We start from the raw sequence: 22,411 nt of genomic DNA, 5'->3' as shown, positions 1-22,411 counted from the left end.
ATGACAAAGCACAGGTGAGGCTTGTTAAGGATTCTCCACACACACACACACACACACACACACACACACACACACACACACACACACACACACACACACACACACACACACACACACCAACCCAGTCTCACGGCATTTCGTGTTCACCAACACGATTTTTAATCTATTGATTCGTGTTCACCAACACGATTTGCCCCTTTTTTTTCGTGTTGCACAGCACGATTTTAAAAGCAATGTATTTCTACTGCCTGCAGCACGTCTTTTTCTCCGGTCGGGTCATGGGAGACCGGAAGCTGTGTGGTTCATAAAAACATGTTCTTACTCAATATCAAGCCACAATTATTGCTTTTATTTTAAATCGTATAATTTCGGACTTTTGTTGCCGTCTGTGAGGAAAATAAATGGGGCTCAGAGCCTCAGGATACTGAAATCTGTATTTTTAAATATGTTTTCCTTCTAATTTGTTATTCTTTTCAAAATAACACACTGTTATTTACTCACCAATAACACACAATTATCCTTGCTTTTATTTATTGGTTTAATTCCATAATCTCGGGCTTTTTTGGTGTCCGTCAGGAACTGAATTTCAAAATAAAAATAACCGGAAACAGACGTAGGCCTATAAGGGACATTTCGAGCATCATTGCGATTGTCAACATTTCTGAGTTTAGGATGGCCGAAGACACTACATTACCCATAATCCCCAGCTATCGTTTAGGACTACAGTCCCCGTAAGGTTACGCAGAGCGTCAAACAGCTGTGTGAAATGGAACGAAATCAAAACTGGAATCGAACACCCCCCCCCAGAACTACACATGCTGTCTATTGTGTTTTGCAAAATGTTCTATAGGACGTCTCTACTGAACGTTTTCGTTTTTCCCACAATTAAAAGTTGCCAGTATTAAACACATTGGTGTTATCAAATGTAAAACATATAATTAATAAATGGGTGAAAATCGCTTGCGTCCATAATGCACAGCATTAATATATACCCACATGACAGCTCATTGTTACTTTGTAATTCTACTCCACTACAATTCAGAGATTAACCTGGTATTTTTACTCCACTGCATTTATTTGAGTTACTTTGCAGATTCTGATTAATGATGTGAAATATAAACAACCTTTAAATCAGATTTTAGTTACACCTGAGTAAAATTCAGTATCTGTAATTGACATGAATGGAAACAAGTAATAAAGTATATTCATTACTCGTTATTCTCTACTAATAGTTAATTAAAGACTGTATATTATGGCTATTTTGCACATCCCTTTTAAGATTTTCAAAGGTTTATTGACATATCATACACAACTACGGTGTAGTTATGCAATGAATGAAAAACTTGGGTCACAGGTTCCTCAACAGTGCATTACAAGACATCTATCAATATGTGTGTACCTCCACCATTAAACTGTCATATTCTTCACATTTCTTATTCTATCTACATACATAAGAGTATAATTAATGTGTATAATATCAGTTAAAATAAGTGCTTCAACATAATTAACATTGCAGGAAAGCTATATATTAGACGTTAAGTACTTTGTCAGGCTTAATATTTATCTGTAGATAGATACCCCCAAAGACCTTAATCTGTTATTTAATGTTTAAATAAAGGTTAATCCGTTTTTCTGTTTTGCACCTCCTCCTATTAATATCTTTGTACATCCTGCACTAAACTGTTTTATTGTAGAGATCACTTATAGTATCTTCTTGATTTGTATATTCTATATTTCTATATTTATACTTTCCCCCTATGAAAGTATGTACTCTTAATATTTTTTTAATCAAATATAACACATAAAAACAATAATTCAATAACGTGCTTTAACCACTAGGAGGTGCACACAAGGTACACACAGCCATAATAACGTTGTATTATTAGTGTGTATGTACAACATCTGAAGATGTATAGTTTTATGCATGCTTTCACATCATTTTACAGCATATTGATATACTATTTCAGACTTAGTATTTACATTCTTACATTCAAAGAAAATCAGTAATATCTTTAAAAACTACAGTGCTTTTCTATCAGCTGTGCACCGTTATGGTGTAAATATAACCTATCTATGAATTAGATCAAATGTAAAAGTCAGCCGAATTAGTGTTGATACTGCAAGGAGACGTATTGTGTGAAGAGAAATTGAAGATGTTGTTTAATTGTTGATATATTTATGATCCACGTCAAGTATTCAGTTTCGGCGGCATTTCTTCCAGTTTTTCCAAAGGTCTTCTCATCAGGGCTCTCTAAATAAAGAACTACGGCAGATCTGTAATATGTAATGCAGCCGAACCGTGTATTACAATGCCGTTATGTGATGACTTTCAAAGAGAAAAGCAAGAGCACTCGGAATTAAGTATTATTTTATTCTTTTAAAATGTTTTCCGGATTTCATATAATATAAACACCAAATCCCAGCTAACACATCCAATCAGCGAGCTTAAAACCATAGCTGAGGATCTTGGGTAATCGCTCGAAATGCCTACGTCTGTTTTCGGTTATATTTATTTTGAAATTCAGTTCCTGACGGACGCCAAAAAAAACCGAGATTATGGAATTAAACCAATAAATAAGAGCAAGGATAATTGTGTGTTATTGGTGAGTAAATAACAGTGTGTTATTTTGAAAAGAATAACAAATTAGAAGGAAAAAAAGATTTAAAAAATACAGATTTCAGTATCCTGAGGCTCTGAGCCCCATTTATTTTCCTCACAGACGGCAACAACAGTCCGAAATTATACGATTTAAAATAAAAGCAATAACTGTGGCTTGATATTGAGTAAGAACATGTTTTTATGAACCACACAGCTTCCGGTCTTCCTCGACCCGACCGGAGAAAAAGACGTGCTGCAGCCTGCAGGCACGAAACACATTACCAGTAGAAATACATTGCTTTTAAAATCGTGCTGTGCAACATGAAAAAAAGGGCAACCCAGTCTCACGAAATGCCGTGAGACTGGGTTGCACACACACACACACACACACACACACACACACACACACACACACACACACACACACACACACACACACACACACACACACCACACACACACACACACACACACACACACACACACACACACACACACACACACACACACACACACACACACACACACACAGGGTGAGCTGATGTATGCCTAGTTTATTAAGAACATATTGTAAAAACATATGTATGGAAAGGAAAAACACACATTTTTCAGTAGTGTAAAAAAAGTATTTATTGTTCAGCAAAAGTAGATTTGTATTTCATATTATACATATACATACAGGTCTGCCTTCACTAACTGTACAGAGGCTCAGTCATTGGTACAAGTTCATTTATAAAGCCATGTTGGGTGAAATACCTTTTTATATCTGCTCTCTGATCTCTCGACGAATTGAAAGTACGTATTGCCTGAGATCTCGTGATGTTGTTTTATTAAATGTGCCAAGTGCTAGGACATCCGTTTCCGGGTCGCTGCCGGAGGACCTGGGAGTCTGGGACGCGAACATTTGAGAAATGACAAACGGCTCATTTCCGAGGACTCGCGCGTGTCTGCTTGATGCCAAGACAACCGGCTGCCCTCCCCGACAGGTGCAAGGACACGAGGGCCCGCTCATCACTGCGACCGCAGTTTTAATTTAATTAATTTGTTCTATTGCTTTGTTTCCCTCTATGTCTCTTTCGGGGTGGTGCTTCATAGTCAGTTCTCTCTTTATAGAAAGTCCTCAGTAAATGTCCACCAATACTAGCAATTTAGGAATCGCTCATACTGGCTCACCAGTGAAGTTTGTAAGCTGGAACATTAAAGGTAGAGATCCAGGGTATTTGCTCATCTGAAACGACTTAATGTAGACATAATGTTTCTACAAGAAACCCATATGCGCTCCACAGACCAGGTCAGGCTTAAGTGTCCATGGGTTTCTGAGGTGTTCCATTCAAACTTCAACTCTAAGTCCAGAGCACCCGCGTAGCTGTGGGTGGGCCTGGGTGGGCCTGGGCCCACCCACATGCATGTCTGGCCCACCCACAGCCAATCAGCGTGTCACAGCGATTTTGACGTTCCTGACTGCTCTCGCGCGCTTTCTCAGCCAGTATCTAGCGCGCGCAACTGTAGGCCGACAGTACCAAGTTGATTGAAAAATGGCGAAACAAACGAGTTTGTTTAAATTTATAAAACGAGTTCGCACAGAGGATTCTGCTGAACTACAGGCGTCTACCTCCGAATCCATTCAGACACCGACTGCAGCTGCCGCTGCTCACAGTGATTCTTCCCAGCAAGCGCCAGAGTCAGTATTCGAGATGGCTAATGTTATCACAACTCATCCTCCTCCACTCCCTTCCTCCACTGCAGCTGCTCTCGAAGAACCTACAGCATTGACCTCAGCCTCAGGTAGAACAGACTTAAAGTTAGCAGCACCATCAGACTTGTCAGGTATAGATGAGCCCCCGACACAGCCCAAACACAAGGTGTTCCCAGCCACCACCTTTTTGTCAGGAAAAAGTAGGAGTTTTTCCGCCCGGTGCTATGACCGATTTCATTGGATTGAATACAGCACATCCAGAGATGCAGTGTTTTGTAAGGCATGTCGCCATTTCCCTGAAGTGACAGGCGAATATCGATTCGTAAAAGATGGATTTAAGGACTGGAAGCATATTTCTCAGTTTTGTGTAAAACATGAGGCTAGCAAACAACATGTTTCAGCATTGGCAAAAGTAGAAGGCTATAAGCAATGCCACCAGTCAGGGTCAGGCAAGGGAAATATTATTAATCAGCTTAACAGGGATGCTGCTAATCAATCATTTATAGAACGAAATCGAGAACACATCAAAGTTGTGATAGACCTCGTTTTATTTTGCGCCAAGCATGACATACCTTTGCGGGGGCACCGCGAAAATGCGGAGGCATTGAACAGGGGGAATTTTTTGGAGTTATTCAAATTAATTTGTACTTATGACCCCGACATAAAAATGCGCCTGGACGAACTACCGAAGAATGGTAAACTCATGAGCCCTGAAATACAAAATGAGTTGTTGGAAATAGCTGCATCTCTACTCATCCGGAAAATAAAAGGTGAATTACATGATCAGCCGGATACATATTATGCTATTCTCGCAGATGAATGTAAAGACCTCTCCAAGAGAGAACTGGTGGCTGTCTGTGTTCGATACCTACACAAAGGAGTGTTGAAGGAGAGGGCTGTGGGTTTTGTAGAGACAGGGGACATGACTGCAAATGTAATATCAGAAAAGATTTTACAAGTACTGGAGGCATTAGAGCTTGATCCCGCATTATGTGTTGGATTTAGTTTTGATGGAGCATCAGTGATGTCCGGCAAAAAAGGTGGGGTTCAAGTAATTCTGAAGAAAACGTTCCCCCATGCAGTTTATGTGCACTGTAACTCGCACCGTCTCAACCTTGTGCTTTGCGCAGCATCCAAGGCATCACCCAGCGTCGCAACCTTTTTTGATATTTTGAACTCCTTACATAATGTAATGACTGGGTCACATAGACATGCAAAGTTTATTGAAATACAGAAACAGCTCCGCCCGCATAAACCAGCGCGAGAGCTTGAGAGGGGCTGCGACACGCGATGGAGTTCCAGGTCTGGTTCAGTTAATAAGGTTTTGAGTCTTTTTGATGCAATATTAGAAACGCTTGCCGCATTTTCTGAGAGCACTGGTCAGACGAAAATCGAGGCTGACTCTCTTTTACAACAAATCCAGAACAAGAAATTTGTATTTCTTCTCGTAACATTTAATATGTTGTTTGAAATGAGTGACTTCGCCACGAAGGGCCTGCAATCCGCCACTATCTCTATAACAGATTGCATACATCTAATCGATGGACTTAAGGAGAGCTTCACTGCATGCAGGGATAATTCCAAAAATGACTTGGACAAAGTAATGAAACTGACGGAGGATTTGATGTTGAAATACGACATTTTGAACTGGGACGTCACTGCCTCCCGAAAGAGGAAGATGCCAGCCAGGTTGGGTGACTCTCATGTGGAATCGACAATGGGCAAAGCGACCGCTGTGAGGGACAACTCTGATCTAATAAGATTATATAATGACATCTTGGACAGGCAGATAATGGAGCTAGACACTCGTTTCCAAGCAGACTCATATGGGCTGATGAAAGCCGCAGCGGCCTGCATGCCCGGTTCCGAGACATTTGGCGAGATGGCAGCAATACAGTCACCCAGTGCCCACTTTGGAATAACAGTGAAGGCCGCAGAACACACTGTTTTTGTACAACAGCTAAAGAGAAAGGAGGAAGATGGCAGGCTCTTTCCATCACTCATGGAAGTTATCGACACCTGCCCAAGTGACATATTTCCAAATATGAATTGTCTGCTGAGGGCACTCGTTACTCTACCGATGACCAGTTGCTCTGTGGAGAGACTATTTTCTACAGTCAATCGAATCAAGACGGACAACAGGGCATCGATGGTGACTGGCCGTCTGAATAGCTTATCGCTCCTGTCATTTGAAAGAGAACTGGCCGATACTTTGCAGCATGACGAGATCATCTCGCTGTTCAATACCAAGCCCCGTCGTCTCCTGCTGTGATCATCAAAAAGGTAGGCTAATTCACATTTCACTCATTTGTAATTGTAATGAAGCCTAGTTATTTGGTGCGTCAATATAATATAATTGTTTCTATTTTTAACTTTTTATTTGGGTGTTATTTGGATTTTTTATCCAGTCATGTGGATGCGGGATACACCTGAAGCCACCGTTCCAGTCATGTGGATGACAACACCACTGCGATCATCGTAGCGATGAGCAGCCAGTTCCTCTTCATGAAGCGTTTGATGTCCATGCCTCGTCGTTGTCTTTTATCCATCAGTTCCATTCTGTTTATCTACTCTTCTCTCCTCCGTCTTCTATACGAAGACGCGCGATGTGGTCTCGCAGCAGACACAAAAGACTGTTGCATTTGCAACAACAGCGCAGCTGTGGTTGCAGACTATTGTATGTCTCTGTGTGTGTGTGTGTGTGTGTGTGTGTGTGTGTGTGTGTGTGTGTGTGTGTGTGTGTGTGTGTGTGTGTGTGTGTGTGTGTGTGTGTGCATGCGACTGTCAGTGTCAAGGATAAACAACCTGAGGCCGCCGAGCCTGTGTTTTCTGAGGCCGCCGAGCCTGTGTTTTCTGAGGCCGCCGAGCCTGTGTTTTCTGAGGCCGCCGAGCCTGGGTTTTCTGTGGCCGCCGAGCCTGTGTTTTCTGTGGCCGCCGAGCCGAGTGTATTTGTTTTCACTGCTAGTTTATGCTTATGTTTTATTAGTGCATTAAAAAATAAATAAAATCATTAATGAAGTTTGAGCTCAGACCCCATGCTTAATGAGTCTCCCCCTGGCCCACCTACATTTCTCCAGGCCCACCCACACAATAATTCCTGGCTACGCCACTGGTCCAGAGGGGTTGCCATTTTAATTGGTAAGTCTGTTAATTTCACATCTTCCAAGTGTATAGCGATGACAATGGTATTTAATTATCTCAGGCACACTGTTTCATGTTCCTGTATCGTTAGTCAATATTTATGCCCCAAATTTTGATAACCCACACTTCATGAACAAGCTTTTTGAATGTCTTCCGTCACGGCATAATAACCTGCTTATATTTGGAGGGGATATGAACCTCGTTGTCGATCCCAGTCTAGATCGTTCTTCTCCTAAAACGCTGACCGCATCACTCATGTCAAAAACTCTTTCTGATTTCATGTCCAAGAACGGCTGCGTTGACCCCTGGAGATTCTATAACCCCCACATTAAGGAATATTCCTTCTTTTCTCATATGCACAAATCCTTTTCTCGAATTGATTATTTCTTCATCGATGCCAAACTTATTACCAAAGTGTCGTCAGTTAAATATCACCCTATTGTAATTTCCGACCACGCTCCTCTTTCTCTGGATATTTGGATTTCACCGGATATTTGGATTTCACCACAACCACGATACTCAACGCCGTGGAGGTTTAATACTTTGCTGTTGTCAGATGACAAATGTAATACATGTATTGCAATTTCAATTGATAATTTTATTACAAACAATCAAAACGACAATGAACCCATCTCTTGTTCTCTGCTGTGGGAATCATTAAAAGCCTACCTACGGGGCCAAATCATCTCTTATTCTGCGCAGTTAAATAAAACTCGTTCTGCCAAAATTAATGATATATCGTGCAAGATAAACAAAAATAGATCAGCAATTAGCCATTTGTCTCTCTCCCAATTTACACAAAGATCGAGTTGAATTACAGACGGAATTTGATCTCATACCTACTGATGCAGAGCGCCTTCTTTTACGCTCACGTTCAACGTATTATGAGCATGGTGATAAGGCGAGCCGCCTTTTGGCCCACCAATTGCATCGTCAGGCAGCCTCGCGTTTAATCCTCCAGATAAAAGATTCATCAGGCACGGTGCATACCGATCCTAGTACCATTAACTCAGTCTTTGGCTCATTCTATTCTTCTCTATACAAGTCTGAATCGCCATCCGACACTTCTGAGATGGGCGCTTTCTTTGACAATCTCAATTTCCCTACTATAGGTCCTGGTGTTTCAAAATAACTTGATTCTCCATTAACCTCAGATGAGATCTCCCTCGCTATAAATAACATGCAAAATAAAAAATCTCCTGGCCCTATTTACTTTCTGTACTGAGTACATTTGGGCTGGGTCATATATTTATTTCATGGATACGCCTTCTTTATACATCCCCACAAGCTAGTATTTCCACTAATGGCATTCAATCTCCTTATATTACTTTATCCAGAGGAACCCGTCAGGGATGTCCACTATCTCCTTTGCTTTTTGCGTTAGCCATAGAGCCTTTGTCAATATATCTGAGGACCTCAAACACTTTCACTGGGATATCACGGCTGGGGATGGAATTTAAATTGTCCCTGTACGCGGATGATTTATTGTTGTATGTCTCAAGCTCCAGTAACTCTATACCAGCAATTGTATCTTTTTACAAAATTTGGTTCATTCTCAGGTTACAAAGTGAATATTTCCAAAAGCGAATGTTATCCTGTTAACGCTCTGGCATCACAATTGAACCAGTCCGATGTCCCCTTCAGATTGAGCCCCTCTGGCTTTATGTATCTAGGTATCAATGTAACAAGAACACTAAGTTCCCTTTTCGCTGCCAATATCTCCCCTTTAATGTCTAAAATCAAGTCAGACCTACAAAGATGGACGAGTTTACCTCTGTCGCTTATAGGTAAAATTAACACGGTTAAAATGAACATTCTTCCTAAGTACCTATTTATTTTCCAATGTCTCCCCCTATTGCTACGTAAACATTTTTGTAAGACTCTTGATCAGGTTATTTCTGGCTTTTTATGGAAAGGAAAGGCACCCATAAGTAAATCTACTACTACTACCAATTTAGGAGGCATTTTAAGTTTACTTCTGCATCCACTTTAGCTCCCTTATTGGGAAACCATTTATTCCGACCTGCCTTAGCTGACCCCACTTTCTCTGTATGGCATGAGAAGGGCCTGAGGACTTTTAGAGAGCTTTATAAGGATAATACCTTTCGTAGTTTTACTGATATATCAAGGGAATTTGAAATCCCAACATCTCACCTTTTTCGTTATTTCCAAATTAGACACTGTACCAAATCCCTGTTTCCATCCTTTCCCTCTCTACCCCCTAATCAAATATGGGATGAGTTTCTTTGTTCCGATCCCCTTCAAAAGTCACTTATTTCAAAAATATATAACAAACTCCTGACCGATGACAGCTCACACACATACCACTAACATCAAGGCTGCCTGGGAGGCTGAGCTAGGTGTGAGCTTGGGTGATCACTGGTGGGACACGGCTCTTAACAGGATTCATACGAGTTCATCCTGTGCTCGTCTCACTCATACAGTTCAAGGTGCTGTACAGGGTTCATTTCTCAAAGGCACGATTGTCACAAATATATCCCACTGTTATTGACATCTGTGACAAATGTCAAGCCTCTCCCTGCAACCTATCCCATATGTTCTTCTCCTGCCCATTAGTGTTTTCCTTTTGGCAGAAGTTTTGAGGATATCTCAAAAATACTCACTGTGAACATCTGTCCCCATATTGCCATATTTGGGTGCCCAGAAGATTACAACAGATACAACTCGGGGCAATTTGATATTCTGGCCTTTACTTCGTTATTGGCAAGACGACTTCTTCTTCACTGGAAGTCCAAAACAGCAGTACATACTACATTTAAATATATGTGATTTGAAATGGAGAATCAGTTTGGACCTCCCCATAACCATAGAAAACACAACTATAGATGAAAAAAATCTCCAATATTCCCAAGTAAATACTATAAGTGTGAATTATTTTTAAATATTTTATTAGGACTTTGTTTAGGAGCGCATTATAATGATTGGTCCCGAAGTCACGCTTTTGAAACCAGGGTCATCTGAAACTGCAAGTTTTTGACCTGTGGGAGAAAAAAGAAAATATATATATCTTAGCCACTTTATTCAAAAGCCATAGTCACATTTGATAATTTGAGCCAACACGTGTAAACCTTATTGTACATTACTGGATAATGAAATCAGCATGTATGAGAGCATACCCTTCATCGTGTTGTCCTGGTCTGAACACTGCACATCCACTGGATTTCTAACATCACAGATGACCACCTCACAGTGGACAAAGACCTACAAGATATGAACAGATTTAAGGGTTGTTATAGACAGCGTACTTTTGTTTTCCAAAGTCTGAACATCAAAAAATAAAAAACAAGACCATTTATTCTTATGACTGATAGTACCTGGCGGTTCAAGTTATCCTTGTCTTCAGCAAAGGCAAACATAGGGACCTCAAACCGCTTGAAGTTGGAAGGATAATGAACTCTGCCCTGAGGCAAAACAGAGTGGAAGATCACTGGGTGCGGGTCCCTTGAGTTTGCACAACTGATGGAGAAAATAAAAATATTTTATTTGGGTAAAGATGTCCTAAAGTCTGCAACATTAGCACCCTATGATTTTTAAACCATCCCTTTTGTACAGTTTGACAAACAGTTAATTGAGACAAGAAAAAAAAAAAATATATATATATATATATATACATACACAAGTTACCCGTTAACAATGAGGTCCCATTGAGGGAGGGACATCTTGTCCTCCTTCAGCGTCGCCCAGCAGTGCGCCAGCTCAAGAGATACTTTAGGGTTGTAAGATCCCATCAGTTCCACCTCGAAATACAGCGGCTGTTGTAGGTACTTTGTGATGGGATCGTCCTCTACGCGGTGAAACGCACTGTAGGAGTCATCTGAAGTGAAGCAGAACATGTTGGCCCGAATTATTAAGGATTCAGAGAGGAATAGAAACATTAAGGTACATAATGCAGAAGAGTTTAACTTGGATGTAGTCAACATCCCAGGTGCCAACTCAGTTCATTGGTTTAAAGAATAACTTTATGAAAAAAAAACATTCCAATTACTTAAAGTAACTACATTCATATGAACTGTCTCCAAGTTACCCAAAATCCTGCATTTTGATAGAAAGTGTTATCCTGTCTCTTTGCATTAAGCTTTTTCAACGTGTTGACATGATAGAACTCTTATTTCCCCCCCCAGTTTCTAGCTTTGGGAGGACTTCAAAGACTTCAAAAATAAATCTAATCCTTGGCAAGCATGCGAGAAAAAGAAATAACACACAAGGCCTGAAGAACTTTCTTTACCCAAAGCAACTCTCATTTCAACCTGCATCTCGCCTCGTGCATCGTCAGCGTATGGTTCACTCCTGCGAGGTCGGCTGTTGAAGCCCATAGCCTGGTTTGTGTTGATGTCATAGTAACACAACACCTTAAGCCTGAAAGAAGAAAACTCTTAAGGGGGGACACTTAGAACTGTTAAATTGTTACCCATTGGCACCGGTAACATCTGGGATTGCACCATAGAAGGCTTTATGGCGTACCAGTTGACTTCCGATAAGGAAAATACCATTTAAGAGTCTTTAAAGTTCTAAGTTGTGTCACGTGGTTAGCCTACAAAGTCTCTGCATTTGTTTTAAAGTTGGCGTCAGACTGTCAGTTTACATAATGGTGAATATGAATGTTTACGGCTACAAATAACTGATTTTTGAAATGTATTTTTTTGAAGTTTTCCCAACGAGTTACAAATATGGTTTTTGTAACTGAAAATAGGCCGCCTTTAACCTTTTTGCTCCAAAAACATGCAACTGTGAATAATGTCCAAGATGAGAATTTTTCTTTTCTGACCAAAAGTCTAAAACCCAATGACCTGAAGTTTATCTTGTTAAGACAAAACAGAAAGCATTAAAAAGCTGACATTTACAAAACCGGAAGCACTTTGTTAATTAATCTTCCATGTCAGTTTTCAAACAGCTTTGATAATAGATTAATCATCCAACCTTCAGCTTGGTGATTCTAAGTCTCGAGATACTCACTCAAACTCCGGCTCCTTCGACTGTGACAGCTTTCCCAAGTTCATCTGTGATGGAGATTTCATTCTCATACAGCATCATATTGGGCAAAAACTAAGAAAAGACAAAAATTGAAAGAAGTCGTTTCTCAGTTTTAATCCTACCGCAATCAGCAAGCTGTTCAGCAGCATGCTTTACCTTTCTGGTCGTCCCACAGGAGTTTGCAGTGAAGACAAAATAAGCGTACTGGTCGTTGCTGTATGTGGGACCACAGGCGGGGTCTCTGAGGGTGAGCCGTCGGGGGTTCAGACTGGGAACAGACTCCAGGGTTATAGCCATAACCGTGATGGTCCCATTAGGGAAACACTCTGAAAAAGACGATCAGACATGTGTATGCATTGGAGATTCAAGCCTACATAAGAAAACGTATTCTCTTTAACAAACCAATCAGCTTTGTGACGAAGTTGCAAGCCAAGGAGAAGTCTTGGATAGTTTTGTTGGTCTTCGGATATCTCAGAGTCACATCCAGTCTGCTCTTGATGGATGACGACGCAACAGCCTGAGAAGTTTTCAGAAACAATACATTATGATTTATAGAGGACTATCATCTTGACAAATGTTGCCAAATCCCTGCACATTTAAAACTTTGGTTAAGAGTCATACCTCGACCGTAGCATCAGCTGCAGAAGATGGTACAATCAAACTGAAATGTGTGTCGTTCTCCATGATGCCGTACTGCTGAGCCAGGCTCTCGTTCAGCATTCGTTTTCCCATTATGGTCTGAAAGTTGAATCCTTTGGTCCCGTATTTCACGAGGACATAGAAATTCTTATCATCACAGCTACCTGAGATAGCGGGAGGAGCTATAGAGGGAGGAGCTACAGACGGAGGAGCTACAGACGGAGGATCTGCAGAGGGAGGAAAATACTTTGAAACAACTGTGCTCGTTTTGTTATGAATTCCTCTTATCCATGGGTACAGACCTATGTCTTCCAGTTTAGCTCTCAGATAAGCAGTGGCAGTAAATGGAGCATGCTTTGGCAGGACCAGGAAGCCAAAGGTCAGATAAAGGGTGTAAATTGTAACCCCCATTTCTTTCTGTTGGGAGAAACAGATAGTTATTAGCTGACAGAAGAAAAAAATAAATGCATTTCCCACGTTGAGTGTAAGGCTCACCATTTGTCCTACGACACGGTCCGTGAAGGGCACTTCAACAGTATAGACCTTGGAGCAGCCGTTAGGGGACATGTTGTCAAAGACTTTAAAGCCTCTGGCAAAGCAGTCGGCCAAGGACAAAACCTCATAGGGGGACCTGATGTTCTTTAGCATTACATCATAGCCCACCGGCCCAATCGACGCCTTAAACATCATCTCCTTGGGAACAGTGGCTGTAGGTCAAAAACGAAGAAATGTAGGCAGGTTGCAATTTATGTAAAAAAAGTAGCATGAGTACCAAGATAATATGACTCACCGTCAATGACTTGTGGAGGTTGAAGCTGCAGGGGGGTCTCGACGGGGAGGAAGACTTTGTATCTCGTGTCTTCATTAGTGTCGTCTTCAGTCCAGAGCAACTCGAGCATCAGCTCATTCATATAAGAAGTGAAGTACTGACCATCCTGGACATGACTCTGCATAAACAAACATCCTGAGTAAGGCCTTTCCTGAATAACATCATCATCTACAGATTAAAAGAAAAAGGGAAATTTGTCTGGCAATGAAGCACTAGATGTTGCAACAGACAAACATACTCAAACGATCCGTTTACATTTGTTTTGTACATACCAACAGGATTTCAGTAGTGTTATCTTCCATGAAACAACAAAGTGTGAATGCTTGTTAAACTGTCTCTAAAGTCTAAAATGACTTTAATGTACCATTTAACTACGCCGATTTCTCCACTGTTGTGAGAAATTCTTTAGATCCAAGAAATATAAACATCTACATTTTGCCCTTTTGTAGTATTTCAGGTTTTTTTTTTTTCATAGCTGCATGACTAAAACGACCTCGTCAATTTATGGACTAAATTGTTTTATCTAACCTTGATCTGGCAACCAGCAGCCCCAATAGGAATTTCAACAATGACGTAAAGGTCATCGAGAGTCAGGGAATAGCTTCTGGCCGATATCTCTGAAGCTTCGAGCTTCCTCCCATTGACGCCCATGTTCACCTCCAACAGTCTGAAGTGTTTCGGGCAAATCAGAGGGGCAATGCGCCTCGGCAGGAACCAGCGGATTGAGGTTTCAGTAAAGAAAACCCCACCTGTACACCAAAAAAAATATATATACAGCACTTAGGGTCTAACATGGAACGTTTTAAGGAAAAGGGCTAACGTTTCAGAAATAGTGAAATCCTCAAAACATTTTGACTGAACAAATGGTTAATCCTTCGTATTTTATTTAAACAATCTGAAAAAGGAGAATTCAAATTATGAATTTAGCAGCTTTACAACGACATACAGTAACACATCCTTAAAGTGTCATTTAAATAAATAAAGCACTTCGTAGATAAAAATTCTGGTGAAGATATTTTTGGCTCCATTTTTAGAAAAGTTTGATATTTAAAAAAAATGCTGGAATGAGAAATAATAGTGGCAGATGTTTTTTTTAATTCCTGACAGTAAAAAGTGTCCCATATTCCCAGTGAAAAACACTAGAAGACATGACATCAGTGAGTCTCTTTACATTACCCTGAGCTTGAGGACAAGCGGCTCCTGCATAAAGTTGAGTCGTCAGCTTCTCAAATATAATCGAGGTGCTGAGCACAGTCATCGGCACACCTGCTACCTGTGGGGGGAGATTACACAACATGTGGATGTAAATGCGTACTGTGGCAACATAATAATTTCCCTCCTAAAAATATGGGGGGTTATAAATAAGAACTCACTGATTTAAGAGTGCCAACTAGATTCCAGACAAAGTAATCCATCGGATTACATTATTGTATCTATGGCTGTAAGTGTAAGCAAGTATCTAATGGGCTGCAAGTGATTCAACAAGTCTGCCTGAGGGGAAAGATATCAAGTGAGAGTTGTTTGAATCTCAGTGAACTGCAGTCCACTTACATCCTTGGTGTATGTTTCACGTGAAGGATTTGGGCTTCGCAGAACCAGCCTGGTAAGAGTGCTTGAGATCCCATAACCATTTCTCTGGGCTTCGTCCACCTGCATGACCCTCTCCTCAGGAGTGAGGAACACCACTGTGGCGATTCTGAAGCCTGCGTCCATGGGCTGCTGTGAAGCAAATATCAAGACATTACATACAAGATGTTTCTAGAATAAGAAAAGAAGAAAAAAAAGGCAAAATTAGCCAATCTTACCTCAGCAGCTTTTCGGGGATCCGAGTAGGGGTATGCAGGCTGGTTATAATCATTTGGAGCTGCTTTTTTCACAGACACCTAGAAATGAGGCCACTCCATAAGTGATAATCAATCTCTGCAGTGACATGAAATGTACCGGCCTTGACACTCGTACGAGGCATCAGGCCACTAATCATCTAGACGGGAACATGCCATGCTGCGTTCACTTGCCTCCATGTAGTTGGGTCTACAGATAATTTCCCGGGAGGCCCAGGAAGAGTAGTAGCAAGTTTCTTCCACCAGGTAAAACTCGTCTACCACATTGTCAGATTGTAGCCGCAGACCTAGTTTTGTTGTGAATGCTTTATCGTCCTAAAAACACATGGAAACAAGTCTCAAAATGAATTGCCACGTCAAAAGAAACATTTGGTGCTGTGTCACAAACTAGCATTCAGTCGTTTTTACCACATTTTGATCAAAACAGTTTTGGACGGAGGCATAAATCACAGCGTTTCCCAGGTGGTCTTTCTTGATGGTGAAGCCACACTGAGAAGATAAACTTGGCGTGAGGATGATTGAAGAGTTATCTGAGGAAACAAACAAGAAAAGTTTGAATTAAAAGTTAGATTAAGTTAAGAAAAAGCAATACACTTGAAATGTCAGCTTACTTATGACAGCGGACACTTCAAGAAAACTTCCTCCAAGTCGACTGACATCCACACGCAGCAAGTTTCCAAGGCATTTAGAGTTTATCTCTGGGATTACACATTTATATTAGATAGCAGCACACAAGTGTTGAAAAATATCACAAAATGACAAAAACGTACTTATTGGGGGCTTATTTTGTGCCTCAATGTTAACAACGGGCATTGAGGGAAGCAGAATGGCTGACTGAGTGGGGAGGGGTATAGAAATAACTTTCATTAAAAAAGAAGCTGAAGTAATAATACTGAAGCATGGCCAAAGCAGTCGGATGAAGTTATAAATGAGTGAGAACAGCTAAATCTGTTAATCAGCTAAGCAGTTTAGAGATTAGTAAGTATTTGGCATGAGCATTAAGTTAATTTACTTATTTGTTTTGAACAATTTTATATATTTGGTATGTTTCTTTGCATATACTTTTACGTTTAAAAATACTATACATTTTGCTGATATACTCACTTACTTTTACTTAAGTAACGTTTCTAATGCAGGACATTTACTTGTATCAGAGAGAGTATTTGTACTGTGTAGTATAAGAACTTTTACTTAAGTAAAATATCTGAATAGGCTACTTCTCTTACAACTGCAAAGTCCCCAGCTAAACCTTAATAAGGGCCGTTGTATTTCATGGTCATTAAAAACATCACTCCTTTAGGCCATGACTTTTAATTTAGCAGGATGTTCAGGGTTTTGTATCATATGTGTATATCCTACTACATAATTCATTAAAGAAGGTAAAGTAAAAAGGAGGTGTAAAACCAAAACATCTAACAGAAAAGGATTTTACTTCTTCAGCTCCGTTGTACCCCCGTTTTTAGAGATTTGGGTATACAGAGGAAAAGAGAGAGGGTTTTGTTTTCTGACACTTTGGCTGCAGTCGAATAGTCCATTTAGCTTTGGAACCTTCCTAACCGAGTGAAATGACCTGGAAGTCCCTCAGGGGCAGCCATAATAAGTGCCGTACGAATGATCTAGATCAGGGGTTCCCAAAGTGTGGGAAGGTGAGCCTCCCCTCAGAGAACATACATTACATTGCATTTAGAATAGAATAGAATAGAATTCCTTTATTGTCATCGCACCAGGTACAACGAAATTTAAAAAAGCAATCCTCGCAGTGCATTTCCACATACAACGAATAAATATATTATCTATATAAACATATACACATTAAACATGCTCACACATCCATACATGCCCGCACATTATTTAAATACAGTTTACAATATAAAAAAACAACACAGGGATGATATTTTGCATCTCTGATGTCGATCAGTTCATAAGTTAATACAACTATTAAAAAGTAGTGCAGTTGGAAGTTGTAACTGTTCAGTTCAGCGTTTGACGGTGTTCAGTTCTCGTATGGCTCTGGGGTAAAAACTGTTTTTCATTCGGTTTGTCCTTGATTGAATTGACCTGTAGAATTGAACACCACACTGCCAGTCTCTGGATTTCATCCCTGTAGGCTGACTCAGCTGACGCTTTTATCCAAAGCGACTTACAATAAGTACATTCGACCAGGAAGACACAACCTTGAAGAAAACAGTCATATAAGTACATCAGGTTTCATAGAGCCAAACATTTCAAGTGCTACTCAACTGGCTATAGATAAGCCAGTCCTTTATTAGTATATAAGTGCTCTGTTAGCAGTTCTTTGTTAGTAATTATATCGCTCGAAGTGGAGTCGAAAGAGATGAGTTTTCAGTCTGCGCCGGAAGATGTGCAGGCTTTCTGCTGTTCTGATGTCAATGGGGAGCTCATAGTAGTGCACGTGCTGGGGTGTACAGTTTAACCATGTTCTGGATTTAGGAAGGGTCAGATCCATTCGCAGCATGGTATGCAAGTATCAGTGTCTTGAAGTAGATTCTAGCAGTTACCGGAAGCCAGTGAAGGGAGCAGAGGAGCGGAGTGGTGTGGGAACATTTTGGAAGGTTGAAGACTAGACGAGCCGCTGCATTCTGGATGAGCTGCAGAGGTCGGATGGCACATGCAGATGGTAGACCAGCCAGGAGGGAGTTGCAGTAGTCTAGGCGTGAGATGACGAGAGCCTGGACCAGAACCTGCGTTGTTTTCTGGGTCAGCTGGGGACGTATCCTCCTGATGTTGTAAAGCGTGTATCTGCAGCAACGGGTTGTAGCAGCGATGTTTGCAGTGAAGTACAGTTTGTTATCTAGGATCACACCAAGATTCCTTGCAGTCTGAGTCGGGGAAACAACAGATGTGCCGATGTTGATTGTCAGGTCAAGAGTGGGACAATCTTTTCCCGGAAGGAAAAGCAGTTCAGTCTTGTCAAGGTTGAGCTTGAGGTGATGAGCAGACATCCACTGAGAGATGTCAGCTAGACAAGCAGAGATGTGTGCGACGACCTGGGTCTCTGAGCGGGGAAAGGACAGAATTAATTGGGTGTCGTCAGCGTAGCAGTGGTATGAAAAACCATGCGGGCTAATGACTGATTCGAGCGAGTTTGTGTACAGGGAGAAGAGGAGGGGACCAAGAACAGAGCCCTGAGGGACCCTTGTAGTTAATTGACAAGGGTCGGACTCGGACCCTCTCCAAGTTACCCTGTAGGTGCGGTCTTTGAGGTATGAGGTGAGGAGGGAAAGTGCAGAGCCTGAAACTCCAAGTTTTTGGAGAGTGCGAAGGAGGATCTGATGGTTCACCGTGTCGAATGCAAGCAGACAGGTCCAACAGGATGATGACAGAGGAGAGGGATGATGCTTTGGCAGTGTGCAGTTCCTCAGAGACAGCAATGAGAGCAGTTTCTGTGGAGTGACCTGCCTTGAAACCAGACTGGTGCGGATCCAGAAGGTTGTTCTGATGGAGATAACAGGAGAGTTGTTTAAAGACAGCGTGTTCAAGTGTTTTAGACAGGAACGGGAGGAGAGAGACAGGCCTGTAGTTTATAACATCAGACGGGTTGAGAGTGGGTTTCTTTAGGAGAGGGTTTACTCTTGCCTCCTTAAGACTATTTGGAAAGTGACCAGAAGTTAGAGAAGTGTTGATGAAATGGGTGAGAAACGGTAGAATATCAGGAGCGATAGTCTGAAGGAGGTTTGAGGGGATAGGGTCCAGAGGACAGGTGGTAGGGTGGGCAGAGGTAATTAGGGTAAGAACCTCACTTGGAGAGAGAGGGGAAAGGAGGTTAGTGTGTGGGTGAAAGGAGGGTCTGGTGACCCAGCGGTGAGTAAAGGTGAGTCAGAAAAAGAAGAGCGAATATCATCAACATTTTTTTCAAAGTGGTTAACAAAGTCACTTGACAGAAGGGAGGAGGGGGAAGGGGCTTTGGGGGGGTCCAAGAGGGTGGAAAAGATTGAAAATAGTTTTTTGGGATTGGAATAGGAAGATTGGATCTTATCTTGAAAGAAAGTGCTTTTTGCCTGAGAGATCGAAGCAGAGAAAGAGGAGAGAAGAGCCTGATAGGTTAGGCCCTAATCCAAAACATACACGCTCTCGCTAAACGGTAATACGAACCGGGTTATCAAGTGGATCATTCAAGCCAGCCGTGTCCTATCTAGTTAGGTGCGCGTTCACATGAAAGGGGTGGTATTTGGAGCATTCTACCAATCACAAACATGGAGAAGCGTACTGACAGCGCAGCGTCATACTTCCTGAATGAAAAGTCAACTATGATATTAGACATATGAAGAAGTTAAACTTTAAACATCCATGACTTAAACACTTTATCCAGGATAAAAGCCACATAGCTGCACCTGCAAGGTGAATACAGCTGCTATCAGAAAAGGTGTTTGAATGCATACATTAACAGGTTTATGATATCACTGCCCCGTCTAAGACACGAGTGGATCTGACTTTAATTACATTTTACTCGAGTGTTTCGTCAACTTAATGTGTTACTTAAAATAATACTTCTGCATACAGTATGTGACGCTGTGAGTGTTGCACGGCCAGATACGGCTCAGCTGACTCAGATAAGGAAATATATGATACATTATGAAGTGATATGCCGCGGACTGTACTTAATGTTACTCTGATCCGGTTACTTATGTTGTGGCAGATATTTAAGTAAGCTTTCTTAACGCTAATGTTATAATAGTCATATTTCTCTGAAGATGGGAGGTGATATTCTATTAATGTTCACTTTCACACAGTCGGTGAATTTTGCCAGCCGTCTTTCCTGCAACGGCAGCTTTTCTGTATTTCCTTTCTCCTGTAATATGACTTGATCGCTTTAAACTCTGCACACTGAGCTCTGATTGGTCAGCAGGTAGTGCATTCACTGAGTTGAGCTCTTAGCCTGCAATCTAACCTGGGGGGTATAGTACGAATCTAGTTCAACCTATCCTGGATATGTTTTGAGTTATCCGGTTGACTTAATCCAAAACGAAGCCGCTCTCGCTAAACTGTCCTACAACGCTGGCTATCAACTCGTTCGCTCAAGCCAGCCGTGTCCTATCTAGTTAGGTGCGCGTTCACATGAAAGGGGTGGTATCTGGAGAATTCGACCAATCACAAACATGGAGAAGTGTACTGACAGCGCAGCGTCATACTTCCTGAATGAAAAGTCAACTATAATATTAGTCACATATGAAGAAGTTAAACTTTAAACATCCATGACTTAAACACTTTATCCAGGATCAAAGCCACATAGTTGCACCTGCAAGGTGAATACAGCTGGTAAAAGTGTTTGAATGCGTACATTAACAGGTTTATGATATCACTGCCCCGTCTAAGACACGAGTGGATCTGACTTTAATTACATTTGACTCGAGTGTTTCGTCAACTTAATGTGTTGCTTAAAATAATACTTCTGCATACAGTAGCCTATGTGACACTGTGAGTGTTGCACAGCCAGATACGGCTCAGCTGACTCAGATAAGGAAATATATGAAACATTATGATGTGATATGAATGATAATGGGACATATCGATGTCTGCACTCACAGTGCTGCGGACTGTAGGTTACGTAATGTTACTTTGATCCGGTTACTTATGTTGTGACAGATATTTAATTAAGCTTTCTTAACATGATAGTATAATAGTTATAATAGTCAGATTGCTATGAAGATGGGAGGTGATGTTCAATTCATTTTCACACAGATTTTGGCCGGCCGTCTTTCCTGCAACGGCTGTGTAAACTGTATTTCCTCCGCACACTGAGCTCTGATTGGTCAGCAGGCGTGGTGCTATCGCTGAGTTGATCTCTTATCCTGGAACCTATCCTGCTTCGGAGCACAGACTAGGTTCCAGGATAAGTCACCATGGAGATCTAGCCCGCTAAAAAGTGAACCAGCTCCGTAGTACCGGAAATCCCAGAAGTTATCTTGCTAAACGAAAATCCTGCTTCATAGTATACCCCCCAGGTCCCGACCAGGTTAGCCGCACAGCATAAGTTACCATGGAGATCTAGCCTGCTAAAAAGAGAACCAGCTTCGTAGGACCGGAAACCCAGAGTTTTCCCTGAAGTTAGCCGGCTAAGCGAAAATCCTGCTTCGTAGTATACCGCCCAGAAGTGTCTGTTTCAGGCTCACTTTGGCATCTTCAAAATCTGGATTCATCTTCAATACTTGTTGGAAGTCACTCTTGGCATCATCGAAAAAACCTATAAGACATTAAAAATGTTCATAGATAAATGTCATGATATGTAATGTACTGCCAAACTAGCTCATTAAGAGTCAGCAGTTTTATGTTCTGGGCATCATGAGAACAAGTGAGTACACAGCTCCATCTGGTGTTAAAAGAAGAACATACCGACTGACTCAAACACACACATTAACCCATCTAATGATGGGACCGCACCACAACACAGTTAATGACAGATGTTATAGATCTATATTAAAAGAGAGCTGGTTGACTTCTCAAGAAAGAGTCACTGCCACAAGGTATTCTGCTAAAACAACCAACAGGAATCTTGTGGAAAGGCTATTTAAAGAATGCTTAGTTTCTATAGTTCACTGAGCCAGCGCTGTGCTTTTTTGATTGATCATTTTACCAATCTATGTAACTATACCACAATGTGAGTCCAAATCAATGCAGCATTGGATTAATACACCTCTTTTTTGATAGGATTTTAG

The 22,411-nt window shown here is 41.2% G+C and overlaps 1 pseudogene; it reads right to left on the bottom strand.

Moving 5' to 3' along the window:
* Positions 1-10,322: 10,322 nt before the first annotated feature.
* On the bottom strand, positions 10,323-21,895 carry LOC117439655 (uncharacterized; annotated as a pseudogene).
* Positions 21,896-22,411: the final 516 nt, after the last annotated feature.

Source organism: Pseudochaenichthys georgianus, chromosome 24 (genome assembly GCF_902827115.2).
Source record: "Pseudochaenichthys georgianus chromosome 24, fPseGeo1.2, whole genome shotgun sequence".
NCBI classification, from domain to species: domain Eukaryota; kingdom Metazoa; phylum Chordata; class Actinopteri; order Perciformes; family Channichthyidae; genus Pseudochaenichthys; species Pseudochaenichthys georgianus.
The sequence above is the reverse complement of the archived record's forward strand: the minus strand, read 5'-3'. Positions and strand labels throughout refer to the sequence as shown.